The sequence below is a fragment of the Oryzias melastigma genome, linkage group LG20 (assembly GCF_002922805.2).
Source record: "Oryzias melastigma strain HK-1 linkage group LG20, ASM292280v2, whole genome shotgun sequence".
Classification (NCBI taxonomy): domain Eukaryota; kingdom Metazoa; phylum Chordata; class Actinopteri; order Beloniformes; family Adrianichthyidae; genus Oryzias; species Oryzias melastigma.
The window spans coordinates 1,592,916-1,610,158 of NC_050531.1; positions in this window are offsets into that span (position 1 = coordinate 1,592,916).

The following is a 17,243-nucleotide window of genomic DNA, read 5'->3' on the forward strand; positions in this document are numbered from 1 at the left end:
TATATATATATATGTGACATTAGGAGTGGGGTCATCGCACTTAACTTTCTTTTTCGATAAATATACAGCATGTGTGTATATATGTATATATATAAACATACTGTACATATATGTATGTATACATGTATATATGTGTGTGTGTTTATATATAAGTATATATGTATTGAAAAAGAAAGTTAAGCGCGATGACCCCACTCCTAATGTCATATATATATATATGTGACACTAGAAGTGGGGTCATCGCACTTAACTTTCTTTTTCGATAAATATACAGCATGTGTATATATATATGTATATTTATTGAAAAGGAAAGTTAAGTGCGATGACCCCACTCCTAATATCATATATATATATATATATATACATACTGTACATATATGTATGTACACATGTATATATGTATGTGTGTTTATATAAGTACATATTTATTGAAAAACAAAGTTAAGCGCGATGACCCCACTCCTAATGTCAACATACCTAGGAAACCACAAGGGTTAATAAAACTGGACTGAACTGGATTATAATATTTGTATCCGGATTACTTTTGGGGATCACTCTGCTTGGAAGCTGAAGGAAGCGTCATCCCATCCCTTACAGCATTTCCTCTGGAGACGAGTGGCATGAACTGACAGTAGCCAGTCTGACCCCCCCACCCACCTGTCACACCAGCAGCTGTTGCCACATTGTCTGTAGGTCAAACCCAACACGGAGATTTCTTTTGTGGTCCTAGAATTATTTGTTCTTGTGTCCGTGATCTGCTTCAGCCCTCAGAGTCTGAGCTGATGACCCCCCCGGTCTGAGTACTGATCTTATGCGTCCTACAGAACAGCCAGAGGAGTTGTGCGGAGGTGTTGTCGTTTGTTGTTATTTCGATGCTGCACACCATCAGTTCCGGCTGTGATCAGGGTAATCACTGAGGCGGGGTTGAATTCTTTGACCACCGTGAACGGCTAAATGTGGGCTGGTCGCAACACCAGCTAGGAGGCGGGAAGAGTCCATCTTGTCGGACAGTGACTCCAACATCCCGCCGACATCCCTGTGCTGACCCTGTGTAGGACTGCCAGCCTGCAGGCTCACATTAGCATATCCTAAAGGTGGTATAGTGTTTCCGACCATCTGTTCTGACCTCCTCTGAGTGCCCATCATTAAGGCTATATACACTCCGGATGTGCGGTCATGTGTATCCAACAGTTGCCACCCGGCAGGTGAAAAACAGCCGCCGTTCCCTTTGATCCGCGCTGACGGCGGAGCTGCCGTGCATTCATTAGAAATATCAGAGCAGGAAAGAACAGGTCAGGGAGTCTTTATTCTGTGTCTGCCTTTAAATGATGTGAAAGTCACTTTACTGATGAAGAGTGATGTGTTTCCGTCCATGCAGGAGGAGGCTGGATGCAGGCAGACTTAGTGCTACAATTAACAAACGAGACAAACTCAAGTGTGAGAAATCTCTGGCTGCATGTTCCTCCTCCCTCTGCATCCATCTTATTATGCACAGAGCAAAGAGGCACTTCAACCTTTTGTAGTAATTGATCCTTCCACCTGAGGGCAGTACTTTCTAATCTAATATCAGATAAACCAGTTTCACATCTTCAATTAAACTGCTCTATTGAATTAGCCTTCAGCTTCAGCTTTCTCGCTTCATTTAGTGTGGTTGCTCGTAGTTCCGCGGTCGCCCTGCAGGACGGCCGCCTTCACTGGATGCAGAAACGTGCAGCTCCTGGACGGAGATTCAGGTGATGGAGTTGTTATTGTGGACAACAGAAGGAATCAAATCTTCATCAGTGAGGCTTCGTTCAGCTTCTTGGTGGGCAGTAACTTCCAGCTCGCAGGCTGTCTTTGTTTCTGCTGCGAGGAAAATGCTGCTATCAATTATTTGACTACTTGAGTCTTCAAAAACAGCTCTGAATCATTCATGTTTGCACATCCAGACCAGCTCTTTCTGCTCCAAGTATCTCTCTATCACTGCAGAGGAAGACCAGAACTACAAATGTTAAATGAGAAATTATTCAGTAACATTTTCACTAAACTAGTTTATTTTTGCATCAGTTTCTAACACTTTGAAAAGTCAAATGATTTAATCTTGAAAAATAATCTGTCAATAATTACACTTTCAAAAGTGTATTTCTAATAATGGATGGTTTAAAATGTTCATAACAAGACTAAAATATGTATTTAACGAGAATAAATCAACTCCTTTAAATGTTTTAAATGAGAAACATCTGACTTTCAAGAGGATGTTACAAAAATAATCTATTTAATGCTGAAATACTTGTTATATTGAAAAAAAGTGAAGATCAGAATCCTAATGACTATACTTAGTTCCCTTGTGTGGAACAGTCTGTGATTTCTTTGTTGGATCGTGTTCAGAAATCTTTGGTCAAAGGGACATTTCTTTTCTGATTTCCTGGTTTTTCTAGATCACGTGTCAAAGACAAGGCCCAGGGGCCGAATCCGGCCCTCCAGGTAATTCTATCCGGCCCACCAGATCATTTTATTTTATAGTCATTATTAATAGCCGATGTTATCTAGCACATATTTCTAACTTCAAGTTATTTAAGGTTTAAGTTGATTTATGCAAGAATAATATTCATACTTATTTTTATTCACAGTAATGTTAAAAGTTACGCTTTTAAAGTCTTAAAAATGTTTTTGTAGTGTGTTTAATAAATGTTTATCCTGTTCAGCCCATAACCTAAGGTGTGTTTTGGATTTTGGCCCCAGTGTGCGATCGACTATGAGACACCTGTACTAGATATACTATTTAGATCAATACAGATTTTATTCTTTCTACTGGAACGAAAACCTTCCAAACAGAATAAAGTTAAATGTAGATCAATTTTCTGAATCACTGATTTTGGTAATAAAACCGAGACTCTGGAAGTATGAAGTAAAGAAAGTTTTCAGTCGCCTCAGGGTCCTTTCAGAAACGTAGAGCCTCTTCAGACAAAAACTTGAACCTAAAACTGGGCTGAAAGTTCCACTCAGATCATCTTGGGATCTATTTCCAAAATGTTACCTGTGTCATTTCCTAATTTCTGCAGAGCAGCATTAGACAATTATCTCTGAGTTGTGGGTGGAACGGTGGATGAGGAGTAAGCCCGCCCCCATTTCCTATCATCCGCCTGTTAGCGCACTCTCCCACTAGCTTACACCGCTCACAACATGAACCTAGCATTATCAGTCCAATAAAAACATGGCAGTAATATAGTTTCTATCCAGCCGTTCAGTTCTAATCCAGATTCCAGCTCAGTCGTGGAAAGCAAAGACGTTCATGGATCTATTTGTCTGCATAAGAATGGGGCGGAGCAAGGAGACTGTGGCCCCGCCCATTGCCATTTGTAACAACTTTAAACCTTTTCAAACTGCATTTTTTCGTCTCTTCCTGATTCATGATAATTTGAATAAAGAAATTCTCCGAAATGAAATTTTAAAGATTAGTCTTCTTTATACAGTTGGAAGAAAAAGTGTGTGAACCCTCTGGGATTACTTGGATTTCTGCATGAATTTGTCATAAAATTTGTTCCGATCTTTATGTAAGTCACATCACATGACAAAGACAGTCTGCTTAAACAAATACAACACAAAATATATCAATTTTTGTGTTTTTTACTGAACAAAATGGGTGCATAAAAAAAAACTGTGAATCCTTGAATTCTTTAACTGTTTGACACTCCTTTGGGTCAACCAAGTTGATGTTAGATTAGTTTAAGCAGACTCTGTTTATCATGTAAAGCAACTTAGATAAAGATCATGACAAATCCAAGCAGAAATCCTAAGGATTCATATACTTTTTCTTTCAACTGTCAATGCCCTCCATGCGAAGAATCAAACAAGAGCCTGTTAAAAACACCAAAAACACAGTTTTCAGTACGTAGGTCTTAAAATCAGCCTCCTCAGTTCTGCTCAGCTGGAATGTAATGAAGTAAAAATACTTTATTACAGACCCAGAGTTGTACTTCATTTGTGTTTTTAATCTTGTCAGATTTGGTGTTTTCTATGAAAAAAGTTCCTCCTTAAACTTCTGCTGCTGTCTGATGCGACTTCGACCCGCTCCACATGACTTTCAGACTGCAGTTGTTAGTTCTGTCAGCAGCTTCAGACCGACCGTCTGGTTCATCTGGGCTCTGCTGGAACCATACGTGTGTCTGCTGAAGTCTGGAGAAGTGGTGAGGGCTGAATCCTCTGCTGGTCTATAATAAGGTTATTTCATGTCTGTGTGATAAACATATGTTCATCAGTGTGTGAAGGTTAAATGAGCTTAAATGTATGTTTCTTCTTTGGTGTCAGAATGTAAACTAAAGGCTCAGTCCTTCCTGAATATTCTTTATTCCTCAGACCTGAATCCAAGGATTGTGATGAAGTCTTGTGCAGTTTTCTCTGAATCCCTCTGACTGTGCAGACAAGAAAGAAAAGATATGAGCAAAAAGTATGACAGTTTCTTTAATTAAAGAGATTTCTTTGACATTATTTGGACTTCAGACTGAGATGTTCAGATGACTGCAGTGAAGTCAGTCAAATTTAAACCTCACTTCCATTTTTATTTTAGTTCACTTTCTTCAAAACTGTAACATAAGCAAATAGTTATATTTGATTTGAGAAGTGACTCGAAAACGTCCTTTTTTAAATGCTTTTACACAGGGGTTGCTATAGATACTGAAACATTTCAGCCCCTAATCTAAAAAGGTGAATTCATACCAAACGCGATTTGCACATCAACTTTGTGTTGGACGCTTCTCTTTTGACTCGTCAGTTTCGCTGCTCGATGCCTGTCCAACAAAACGTGTTCATAAGCCTGATGCCTGCGTGTGGGAGGAGCTAGTAGGTAATGTCTTTAGCCTGATCGCTACATGGATGTCTGTGTTTATCTCATTTACAACATGTGGAAGACACAGATGATGTTGAGAGATCAGATTTATTTTTAAATAAACCGATGTACGCTGATGACACTGTGGAATCTGGTAGTGATGACCTGTAGTTGGTGAAAAATAATAAAAGCGAGCAGCTTAAAAACTATTCCCACTTGGTTATATTTTTTATTTTTAGCACTGAAAAATGTAGTGAATCTTGTAATTTCACATGGAATTTTATAATCTTTTATTTAAGGGCACATTGTGTTCTGCATCCTGATTGGCTCTCAGTTAGTCTGATGATTTGTGTACAGTACAGGATGGTCTGAAAATTTGAACTTAAAGAATTTAAACAATAAACGCGTAAAAATGTTCGTATTTGTTTGAGAAATAGTATAGTGTATATCAGGAGTTTGCCACATTAAAACATCTAGATCCAACTTCATGGATTTCAACAGTTGTAGGTTATTTTTAGAACTTCATCCCTGCAATAATAACCAATAGAACAATTTATATGAAAATTAAATAGCAAAGAAGCATTCTCCATAGTACAAATATACATTACTGTTAATGATTGACCCACCTAAAAATTATGATTACCTATAACTGTTTTTATACCAAAATACAGCTGTGCATTTAGGGTTTTCTTACATAAGGAACTTCTTTCTCACTAATTATTTAGAATCCAACATACTTTCTATGTTAGCAGGAAATGATTCTCTTTTATTTCTAATTCAATTTTAATTGTATTTATTTCTCAGGGACAGAGCACATTAAACGCATTGCATGCAGCCTGAATTAGCCCAGCGGCTATGTTTCATCTGTTGTCCCTGGACAGATGTCAAAATTGTCAACCTAAAAAGATATAAACAATGAATAAAAAGTATATACACTAAAAATACAACATTAGGGCAATGACTTACAAATACATTATGATAAAAAATACATACAATACATCCGAAGAAAACGTATTTATCACTGCACCAAACATGTATTTTAAATGTTGTTTTTAGTCAAACATTTGTGAAATGTAATGAACCTTTTAAATGTTTAATTAAAGATAGATTTTCAGTAGTTCAAAAAACCTCTAAATTTAAAAAGTTCAATTTCAAGCCAAACATTCTGACTAGATTCATAAATAAGTGAACATTAGGAACATTCCCCTCCAAAAACATGACCTTGCAAATATTGATTTTTTAAAAATCTGCTATTATTAACAGGAAAAAGCAGCTCAGTTTTTTTATGGCAGAAAAACTGAGTAACTCATACTCTGCAAACAGTTGAGTTATTCATGTTGGGGTTTAGTTTTTGGTCACTTTTTAGGAAAAATCTAATATTTTGGGTTATTTTAAAATAACTTAGCAAAAGGTTTGTCCCATTTTAACTTCAGAGCAGTATAGTTGAACTATAGTTATACTATAGAGTTTTTAATATGCAGACATTAGGGATCCATGCTTTAAACGTCATTATATTCATTTTTAAACCCATTACTCTTTAAGCTTCCTCGTCTTCTGGAGCTTTTTGGGGATTTTCAAAGAGTTTGTGTCGTTCATGTCATCACTGCTCTTCGTCATTGTGTACTAATCTTTTAGAGGTCCGATTTTCTGTCTCTGACCCCCAGGAAGCATCAGAAAATGACGGTGAGAGGCTTTTAAGCAAATCTGATTGGCTGGCAGCTTCTCAATTGTCATGATCAGAGAAACTTTGAATTTATTGAAGGGTTGGGTTGTTCAAATCAGTTGAAGGATTCATCGTAAGCTGAAGTTCTTTGAAATAATAAAATGTGCATTTTATCTAAGCTTCAACATCCTCCTCAGATGATCTAATTACTATTCTCTTCTCAGGCTCTCATGAAATCCTAATTAAAAGTTGTCATGTGTAATTGATATCAAGCTGGCATTGTGGGGAGAAGACAGTCAGCTGACAGGAAGAGCCGTCGTTACCTTCTCTGTGCCAAAGACGCCGAGAACTTTTCCAGAGATTTTCCTCAATGAGCAAAGAACTATTAGCTGGACGGGTGTTAAAGATACTTGGAGGACATCCACCCCATATACATCTGTAACATTTAGTTAAAAGCCCAGTCGATAAGCAATTTGGGCAGGGGCTCTGTGTCTTGACGTGAACTAATGAAGCCGGGGGGAGGGGGGTGCAAAGATGAGATGGAGTAAACTCATTGGAGCGGCTGCTATGCCATGCTGTTATGTGTGATTAAGGAGGAGCAGCAGCTCAATTACAAACATGGTTTATCTCCACACAAACTGGCCTGAGAGGGATTTCTGTTCAGGCTCACCTGCAGTGGGCGGTGACCTCCTGGGAGGGGGTGGGAGGGGCTAATGAATGAGTCGAACTAAAAAGGTTCACCGTCAGAAACCTTCAGCTCAGCGTCTATCCTCGTTTATTTAAAATTAAAAATAGAAAGTTTGCTCCAAAGCTGAAATAGGAACTAGAATGAATGGTTTTGTCTGAAAGTCATTAAATGTTCCAACACAAAAAATGCTTATTTTAGTCTATCCGACTCTAAATTCAGCTTCATATTTATCGTATCACCAGTTTATATGTATTTAATTACTGCATGTTCATCTTTTATCACTTATTATTTACACTGTACAGCTTTTATTTTTGTTTATTCAAGACAAAAATTTCTTTTACGGCTAAGATTCAGGATTTTTTTTTCAGAAAACTTGAATAAAGACACAAAAATTACATTTGAGTGTTTTTTAGGGTCTTAAACAATAATGATTATAAAATAAGACGGGCTGGGTTGATTAAATTGATCAAACAATCTGAATCGATCCAAGGTTAATAGATCAATAATCGATCCATAAAAGTAGAGATTGATCCAATGCGTAATGCTAATGTCCGCTAGCTTGATACTAACGTATAATGAGATTTCCCATAGGATGGTTAATTGATCAATGGATTGTCTTATGTCAAGCATTATTTTTTTGATTGATTTACTGTCTTATTTCACTGATTTATTTCAGGCATTATTGATTGCTTGATTGATTGGCTGGTTTACACTCGCTCGACCTCAACATACATCGCTGTCTCAATGAACATCTTTATACTGTAAACTCACAGGTATGAATTTTCCAGATTCTTCTAAGGAAATATTTTAAAGTCACCATCTGTGGACAGTTTGTGAACTGTATCAGATTCATATGAACATCTTCAAAACATTTATATAAATTATTAATGTATTTCTAAACAAATGTGTCTAAATATGTAAACTTGAAATTGAATTTACTTGAATTGAGTGGATCAAAAGAATTAAAAAAAATCTGAATCAAATCAAACGATTCAGAATTACTGGCGATACCCAGCCCCATAAATAGCCCTATTTTTGAAGTATTTATTTAATGTCCAAATCCAGGCCTCGAGGGCCGTCCTCCTCCTGGTCTTCCCGAAATCCTGCCTTATCTGCTGCTGATTACCTGATCAGGTGTCTTAAGCAAATAACAAGCTCCAGCCCTCGAGGCCCGGAACTGGACACCCCCGATTTAAAGTTTTACTTGTCACACGTCTGACAAAGTTGAGATTTCTAAATGTTCTATCAGGTCAGAAACTCTGACAACAGACGTGCATGGTGGTGTGAGTGTGATGGTCCAGGCCTGCTTTGCATCTTCCTGATCAGCACAGATTTGATGAAGCTGTGAGTCTGTTCTCTATCCAGAGAAATTCCTCCATCTGCTCATGATGCGGGGCTAAAGAACACCTGAGTTCTTGGGGAAATAGAAAACCAAATAAACCCGCCGGTTCTCCTCTAAAACCCACAGTGCGTCTGCATTCGCTGTCAGGTTTGGCAGAAGTGACGGTTTCATTACTGAAGGTAAACACTCAGCTTGAACAGTTTACGTATTAAAACGTGTCACTGGCGGTGGAGGGTTTGATGGAACGGAGGAGGTTTTTTGTTGTGACTCTCTGGAAACCTTCTTCTCATCTGCAGACAAAAGCATTTTCTTTCTGAACTTCTATGATCATGAATCACATAAAGTGAAACCATCTATCCCCCTGCTTTTCTTCTAGTTATGGCCTCAGACAGATTTCTCGGTACTGCAGCTTTAATAACAAATGGTGAGGAACTAATGATGCCACCATTTCAATGTGAATCCAAGGGTGCACTCATAATGTCCTCCTTTAAAGCGTTTATGATGGTTTCACACGAGAACATGACATTTCTGCAGCATGGCTCCACTTTAACCCCATTGTACTCAATGTTCAAACATGTATCTTTCACTCTAATTAAAGCCTCTTAATAAAGATCATTTTCATTCCATGAAAAAGCAATTTCTCCGTTATGGGAGTTGTGTCTTCCAGGATTACTAGTGTTTTCTTCCCTCCCTGGGGTGTGAAGTCATTAAATGGCTGGGTGAGCATAAATAATATGTAAATTTAATGGCCACCTTGGAGTGACTGGAACGCTATTCTTATGGGAGTTTGAAGTGGCACTCGCAACAGCTTAGTCCTTTACAAAATAATGGTTAAATCCATCATTTGGATGCAGAGTCACCTTGAATCGGTTACTTTCTTTTGAGGTCTTTTGGGGGCTGCCGTTAACGCAGCAGAGTTAATTATATGGTAACTATTAAATTAAATGATTGCATAATAAAAATGCTGCTTTCCATTTGTGTGCAAACATTTTAGTCTCCCGTTCTGGAGGTCGAAGGTCAGACTGTTTTTTACTATTGCATCACGTCCAGCAGCTGCATGCGGAGGACAGTGGATGCATGACGTCACCTGGTTGGTTTGTTCTGGAAACATCGTTACGCAGGAAATGATGTCACAGAATCAAGGATAATGTGGAGCACGCCACTAAGGCAAGTGGGAATGTAAACTTTTGAATCCAAACTAATCCCATACACCTGAGAACAGGTGGGTCCTTGACCTGGATTTAAAAAACTGTTTCAACTGATCTAAGGTTGTGTCCGAATTCCCTCACAACTCACCATGTATTGTGTTCTCCGTTTTCTAGAGCTGTCTGAATCCACTATTTTCAAAATCCAATGCACTAGAACTTTCCCAGAAGTCTTTGCGAAAAACTAGCGTGCATCGATGCTCACTAGATTAGCGGATATAGACCACAATGCATTGCGGTCGAACAATTACAAACGAAAAAAATGTTGAAATGTAATTTTTTAATAAAACCATCCACATTTTCAGTTAAGTCATAAATAAACGTAAATAACATCAATAAACATTGTGAAATGTTCGTATTATTCAATTTTCACTTTGTGAAATCGGTGAAATCATATCCGACGTTCTGAAAAAATTAAAGTAAAGTAGTGAGCATCGTGTCCGAATTACCTGTAAAATCCAGGGCACTATATAGTTTATTAGTAGTTAGGTTAGGGAATAGGGAGGGAATTCAGACACAACCCAAGACTTTCTGGAAGTCCGTTCTAGATCTGTGGAGCATAGAAGGTGAATGCAGCCTCTTCTCCATGTTTGGTTTGGACTCTAGGAACTGACAAAAGACCGGATCCAGATGACTGTAGAGGTCTGGCTGGTAGATACTGGGTCAGAAACCATTCAAAGCTTTATGAACCAACGACAGAAGTGTACAGTCTGTCCTCTGGCAGACGGGCAGCTGCAGTTTCCTGATTAATCTATTTGGTCGTCCTGTAAAAACACAGAACAGTAGTCCAGTCGACTAAAGACAAACACGTGGAATAGTTTTTCTAGGTCCTGCTTAGACATCAGATCTTTAATCCTTGAAATGCTTTTAAGAGGACAATAGGCTGATTTTGTCATTTCATTTCATTTATTCATTTATGAACCACATTTCACCACCAGCCAAAGAGGCCCGAAGTGCTGTACACAAAAACACAATATATTACAATCATAAAAACAATTTAAAGAATAAAAACGTAAAATCCTATTTAAAAATAAATTACATTTACATAATAAAAAGCAGCTAGGCGGATACTATAGCGCGATAGTCTGACTGTCTTAAAGGGGCCATACCATAAAAAAACAACTTTTTTAGGTTTTAAGAATACTATACTGTTCATTCCTCCCTATAAAGAACCCCAAAGTGGTATTTTGATTTATTCACATGTAACGAGATCTTTCTATCTTTCTAACTCCAACACCCGATTTCTCCACGGAGCTAGCAGTGATCAGCAAGGAAACATTCATTTTAGATGCAGAATACCGTATATCTTCCAGTTGTGTCCTGTCTGCAGTAAATTCCAGCTCAAACAGGTGTTCGTTGCTTTAGACGCAGGGCTCCTTTAAGACCTGTGTCCATCACTACAGCCCAGTTTCTGGCCTGGTTGGTGGTGTTTCCAGTCATCAATGTCTTAAATTCATTTAACTATATTTACCAAGAGACTGTGTAGGACCTCGGTCAACTCATTGTAATATATATCTGTGTATCAGGTAGATATTGAACAGAAATGGTCCCAGGATGGAGCTGTGGGGAACTCTGCATGGAAATTTGGTAGGCCCAGATGCAAAATTGACAAATTTAAACAAAATACTTTCCAATAAAACTCATGTAATTCAACCCTCTTCCCCCCCATGGAGTTTGGATCTGAAGTACAAAATACACTGAAGTTTATGAAAAATGTCCATCCCAGTCAAATCCAGAGAGATGAAGCTGCAGTGAGAGTCTTCATGTTGGCTGTGAAGTTTGACAGTTTTCACATCCAAGCTTCCTGTACTGGTTACCAGGTGAACTGACCTGGTTTACAGTTATTTCTATTTCAAACTAGGACACGTATTTGTTGTCACGTAGATACCAGTATAAAACAAAAAGTGAGATGCCAGCTCCACAAACAACCCCGAGTGTGGATGAACCTCTTGGTCCTGTTTTGGTGACCATCATTCACACCCGAGATGAGCAAAATGAAGCTGTGACGCTCCGTCCGTCTTGAATTTGGAAATATTCCTCCTTTGGTGTAAAAATGTTTCTAGAATCCAAAGTCAAAATTAAATCTCCTCCATGCTGCCAGGCTGTGATGGTACCTGGACTCGTCTTTAATTTTTACTATGTGGGTCTCAGCCGGGGTGGTGGGGGGGGACACACTGCCGAGCACTGACTTCACTGCGCTCATACCAGCAGGGGAGTTTTGCAGGCTTGTGATCATCTTCTAAATAGCATATTTTTCCAAATGGATTAAAAAAAAATCAAATCTAATATAGACAGTGTTCTGCCAAACTAAATATTCGCCTTCCTCCCACCGCTTTCTTTGAATTTGATTGAGGGAAATATTTGTCTATCTGAAAAGGGCATTGCTTTAAAGGTTTACTGGCCTGGTGCTCGCATGTAAACATAAAAGGAAAATAAAAACTAACACAAAGCTGAGGCTGTGTTGATGCATCTGAGGCAGGACATCAGTCCATTCATCTCTACATATTTGCTTCAGGTTATTATGGCTTTAGATGCTGAGCTCCCACAGCATCAAACACGCCACAGTCCACCTCACCTAGCATGGTTCAAGATGCAAGCATTCAAATAATGCACATAGTTGGATTTGACATGGAACCGCATTTCTGTTTGATCAGAACATCAGTACATTTGCTTTAGAAGAAGTAGAACTTCTGTAGTAATTCAGTAAAGTATGTAGGAGTTCAGAGCAGATTTCGCCTGTTTGATGATCATTTCAAGCAATCTCATTCCTACGTATAGATGTATATTGTCCCAAAATGTCATTTAAAACATCAAATAAACCAATAGAAAATGTTAGAAAAGGATTTGTGAATCTTCAAAGTCAACATTTCCAAGTGCAAAAAGGTCCCATATTCATCTGCCAAAACAATGAGCAAGTATAAAAATGATTAGAAAATCAAGACATCAAAGCTCTCAGAAAGAAAAGAGCTTCAGAGTCCTTGAGATTAAGGATGAAAGGTGCAGAAGACTCGGAGCAAGAGAAGACCTTGTAGAGATGAAGATGGACAAAAGAGGGAGGAAGAGAGTCATCTTTTTAATGTTCGATCTCCTGACTGAGATGGAATTGTTTGGTAACAGTCATTAAGTTGGTCTAAAAGTGAAAAGATGTTCAGAAAGTGTAAGAAAAAAACAAAGAAAGAAATAATACTAGGTTCACACTGACCGCGGAAGCGCCGCGAAGTGCGCTCGGCATCCGCTCTCCTGCAAATTCACACCAGGCAGGCGCTTCTGCCAGGACTTTTTTTATTTTTGCCCTCATTGGTAAATTAATAACCAAAATATATGACCCCATGTTTCTGCTAAGAAGAAGCAAGTACTTAGTAGATCCACACTTCTTTAAGATACAAAAACAAACTATGCCAATTTATGTTATCTTGTGCGTGTATATATATAATATTTTTTACAGGTGTATTATTTTTTCATCCTATTTTTTTATTTGTTTTAATATGTTATATATATATATACAACATCAAACCTCTCCTTGTTTGAGGAATTCTACAGTATTTCTCCTTTTTTTAATGGTCATAATTTCTCTCTTTGCTCCTGTTTTTTGTGTAATTTTAATGTTGAAGGCACTCTCTGCACCTTCAAATAGAATTGCCCCTCGAGGATAAATAAAGTTGTTTGAATTTAATTGAAAAAACATGATCACACTTGTCAATCGTGGTGTTTTATTGTGAAAAATTGGTTATATTTTGAAAATAAACCTGCCTTTCTCATGCATCTTGATGTCACTTCCTGCCAGAATTGACTGGGATCGCTAGCGCACAAAATAGACCACATGGCGAAACGATCCGCTACACGGCGTGAGCCTTCCGTGGAAGACCACGACGCTCCACGCCTGGTGTGAATCACACCACAGGTTAACAAGGGCGGCGGATGCAAGCGGCCTCCGTTCCGCGCCTCTTCCGCCCTCCATGTGAACCAGGCGTAAGAGTTGAAATAACAGAAGAATGCCTACAGGAACTTTATCAAACATACTATCAGAGGTGGTCTGTTTCTGAGTAAAGCTGCACCCAAATCCCATTTGTTCCACAAGTGGGGGTTGTGTGTTAACCATGCAGAACAGTCCCGGACCCCTCACGGCCTGCTGTTACCCAACAGATCAATTTTGCCTTTATTACATAAATAAGATGGATAACCTCGTCCGTCTTTGCTGCTTTTTTAATGGGCGCTCACAGTCCCGCTCTTTGCTTCACACTAATCCCTGTGGAGCCAATAAACTTTAATCCCCCCCCAGTGGACCGGTACCGCGGTATGGGAGCTCATCTTCCACTCAGCAGCAGAGCCTTCAAAACAATGCAAACTGGAAGGTTCCTGACACTTAAAAACACCTCCACAATCCCAGAACCTCCAAAAAACTTTGGGGAATTTAACATTTCATAAACGTTTGAAAGTAAAGTCATAAAAATCCAAACTCTGTACAGACCTGAAATGTGCATTCTCGAACGGTACCACCTGGTCTTACAGATGTCCTGGGACGGAGTCATGGGATAGTTCGAAAATGATAAAATCACTTTAGCCGTGTCCTAAAATAAAACTTTCTGATGTTTGGCTTAAAGTCCCACTCCCATCACCTTTTCATCTGTTATCAATACACTTCCAATGGTCTTTTAATTATAATTATACTGTTTAAAGACATAAAATGTCACAAAAAAAAGCCAAAAACAGTTTTCATTGGAAGGGATCTGTAAGGAAACACAAGCCTTGAATCTTGACTTCAGGTTTTGGCTCATAAACAAATATCTTGAACTCTGTACAACTCCACTATTATTTATCTTGGCAGCTGATGATGTTTCCTGAAGAAAAACATTTGTTGTTTAAGAGACTCTGAACCTTTTTCACATGTGGGTTCATGCTCTGTAACCACGGTTGGATTCTGTGGAAACCATATCTGTATCCTAAGACTCCACTCGTGAAGCTTTTGTGTCTTTAAACATCAGTTTATGGATTCGCTCAGATTTCAGGAACTGAAAGAAAGACATTCAAGCCTAAACTATGGACTCATAAATATAAGATCTAGTTGCTAATGTTGGTAGAAAAAAGTTGTATCAACTGTGAGATGTCTTTGTTTTTTGTCAATGCTCTGTAATTCCTGGATTTAGTTCAATTTTCGCCATGAGCTTTGACATTAAAGAGCCTATATTACGCAAAAACGACTTTTTACAGCTTTTAAAGTGTCGTTAAAAACCCTTCCAAAGTGGTATTTTGGTCCACGTACGCATTTCTGAGCATTCATCTAAAATCTGCTCTCTGAGCATCAGCTTGTCCTCACATTGTGATGTCACAAAGTGAGGAACAGCCCCTTCCAGGTGGAGTCTGTGCTGCCAGCTCCGCCCCCAGGCTAAAACACACACACCCAGTTACTCTGCTGAGCTGGTGATCGACAAAACACTGTAATTTTAAATGCACATTATGCATATCTATCTTTGCAAAACTTCAGAAGTTGTTTTAGTAGATAAAATGCAGAAACGCTGCTGAGGCCGTCATGAGATGGGCGGCACCCACGGAGCCTTGGAGATCAAGTTGTCTTACTTCTGGAGTTGACAAAAATACCTTGTATTTCAATAAATAATGTCTTCTTTAGAGTGCCGGAGGTGATATTTGATCACATATATGTACTCTGAAAGACTTTACATGTGTTGGATGATTTGAAAGTAAAAGTGGATCCAACTTGCAAAAAAATAGTTTGTGTGAATAAAAGTATAACTCCAAAAACAAAGAAAAAATAATGTATAAATATATACTATACTCATTTTTCTTTCCAGGAAAGGAGTTGTATTGGTGTTTTCCGACAAGAGCCTGATTGTGATTACTTAATTTGCCACAGTGTATTGATCCAAAACATGAGTCTTATTAGGACTTCTTGTAGCAAAAACCAGTTATACCATATAAGCAAACGTGAATTTGAATTTTCTATTCATTTCTATCTTAATTATTATGAATTTGAACCATTTAACTTTTAATCTTATAAGACTCACTTTGATTTTATTTTCACATAATTATTTTTACCAAAACATGTGGGATAGTAGCTAAGATCTGGAATAAATCCCGTCACAGATTAGAGAAGCTCTTTCTAAATGATTAAGAAAACTATGAACAAACAGGGAGAAATCCTGGATTTGAAAACATCAGAGCTGCTGGGTTTGAAGAACATCACTGAAGGAAGGATGTGGAAATCCACAAACACGTGTAGCTACAATCACTCAGCGGCGGTGTGACTGATGCCATCTGTGTACTTATTCAGCCCAGATATGAACACACACACGGAAAAGTTTCCTCGAGGAAGTGATGCTTTGAGGTTTCCACAAAGCGTCATGTTGCTGAGCAGAGATCCTCTCTGAGCGCCGGGCTGATGTGTTTGTTCTGCTCGGCTTGGACTCTAACATCCTGTATTCCTGCTGGATCGCGGTGCATTCAGCTGACTGATCAGAGGAGACAGACTGCCAGTGCATGCAGTCCTGAACACTCAAACAACCAAACCTGAGCAATGCAGCAGCAGCTTTCATCTGATGCACCGCGTGTGGTGTGATGAGATGGGCCTCATCCCAGGCGCTAACATGACGTTCACGCAGGCGGAGAAGAATGTTTCGTTAGTCATTGAACCACGTGTCAAAGTCAAGGCCCGGGGGCCGGATCCGGCCCTCCGGGTAACTCTATCCGGCCCTCCAGATCATTTAATTTTATTGTTATTAATTTATTCTGGAATAATATTCCTGTCTTTTTATTATTCATAGTTATGAAAAAAAAGTTACAGTTTCAAAGTTTAAAAAATTGGCATTCTGCTAGATTTTTGGACTATTTTGGAGTTTAGCTAATATTTCAGTTACATGCTAGCTGACTTGACTAAATTATTATTATTATTATTATTTTCATTGGATAATATTTACATGCTAGCTTTTTTGGCTACTTTAGTTTGTTTTTTGGGAGCTTAGCTAATGCGTTCGCTACTTGCTAGCTGTTTTGGCTAATTTAGGCTAAAAAAAAGGCTTTAGGCAGTTTTGGGGTTTAGCTAATATTTAAACGCTAACTGTTTTGGCTAGTTCAGGCTTTTTTATTGATTTATTTTTAGGCTGTCTTGGGGTTTAGCTAATATTTGAGCTAACTGTTTGCTGTTTTGGCAAATTTAGGCTTTTTTTGTTTTTGTTTTTAGGCTATTTTGAAGTTTAGCGTTTTTTAAGCTGCATGCTAGCTGTTTTGGATAACCTAAGTTATTTTTTGTCTTTTTTTTAAGCTAATTTGGCATTAAGCTAATATTTTAGCTAGCTATCAGCTTCAGCCTTTGTAGCTATCAATTTCAGCATCGTCAGCGGCCAAATTCAGCTTGCAGCATTCACACTAGCATTATCACAGGTATTGCTATATATCTAGTTCATGATTATGTTAAAAAGTTCCAGATTTAAAGTATTGAAAATGTAACTTTAGAGTGTTCCATAAATGTTTATTCTGTTCGACCCGCGACCTAATGTTTGTTTTGGATTTTGGCCCCTTGTGCGATTGAG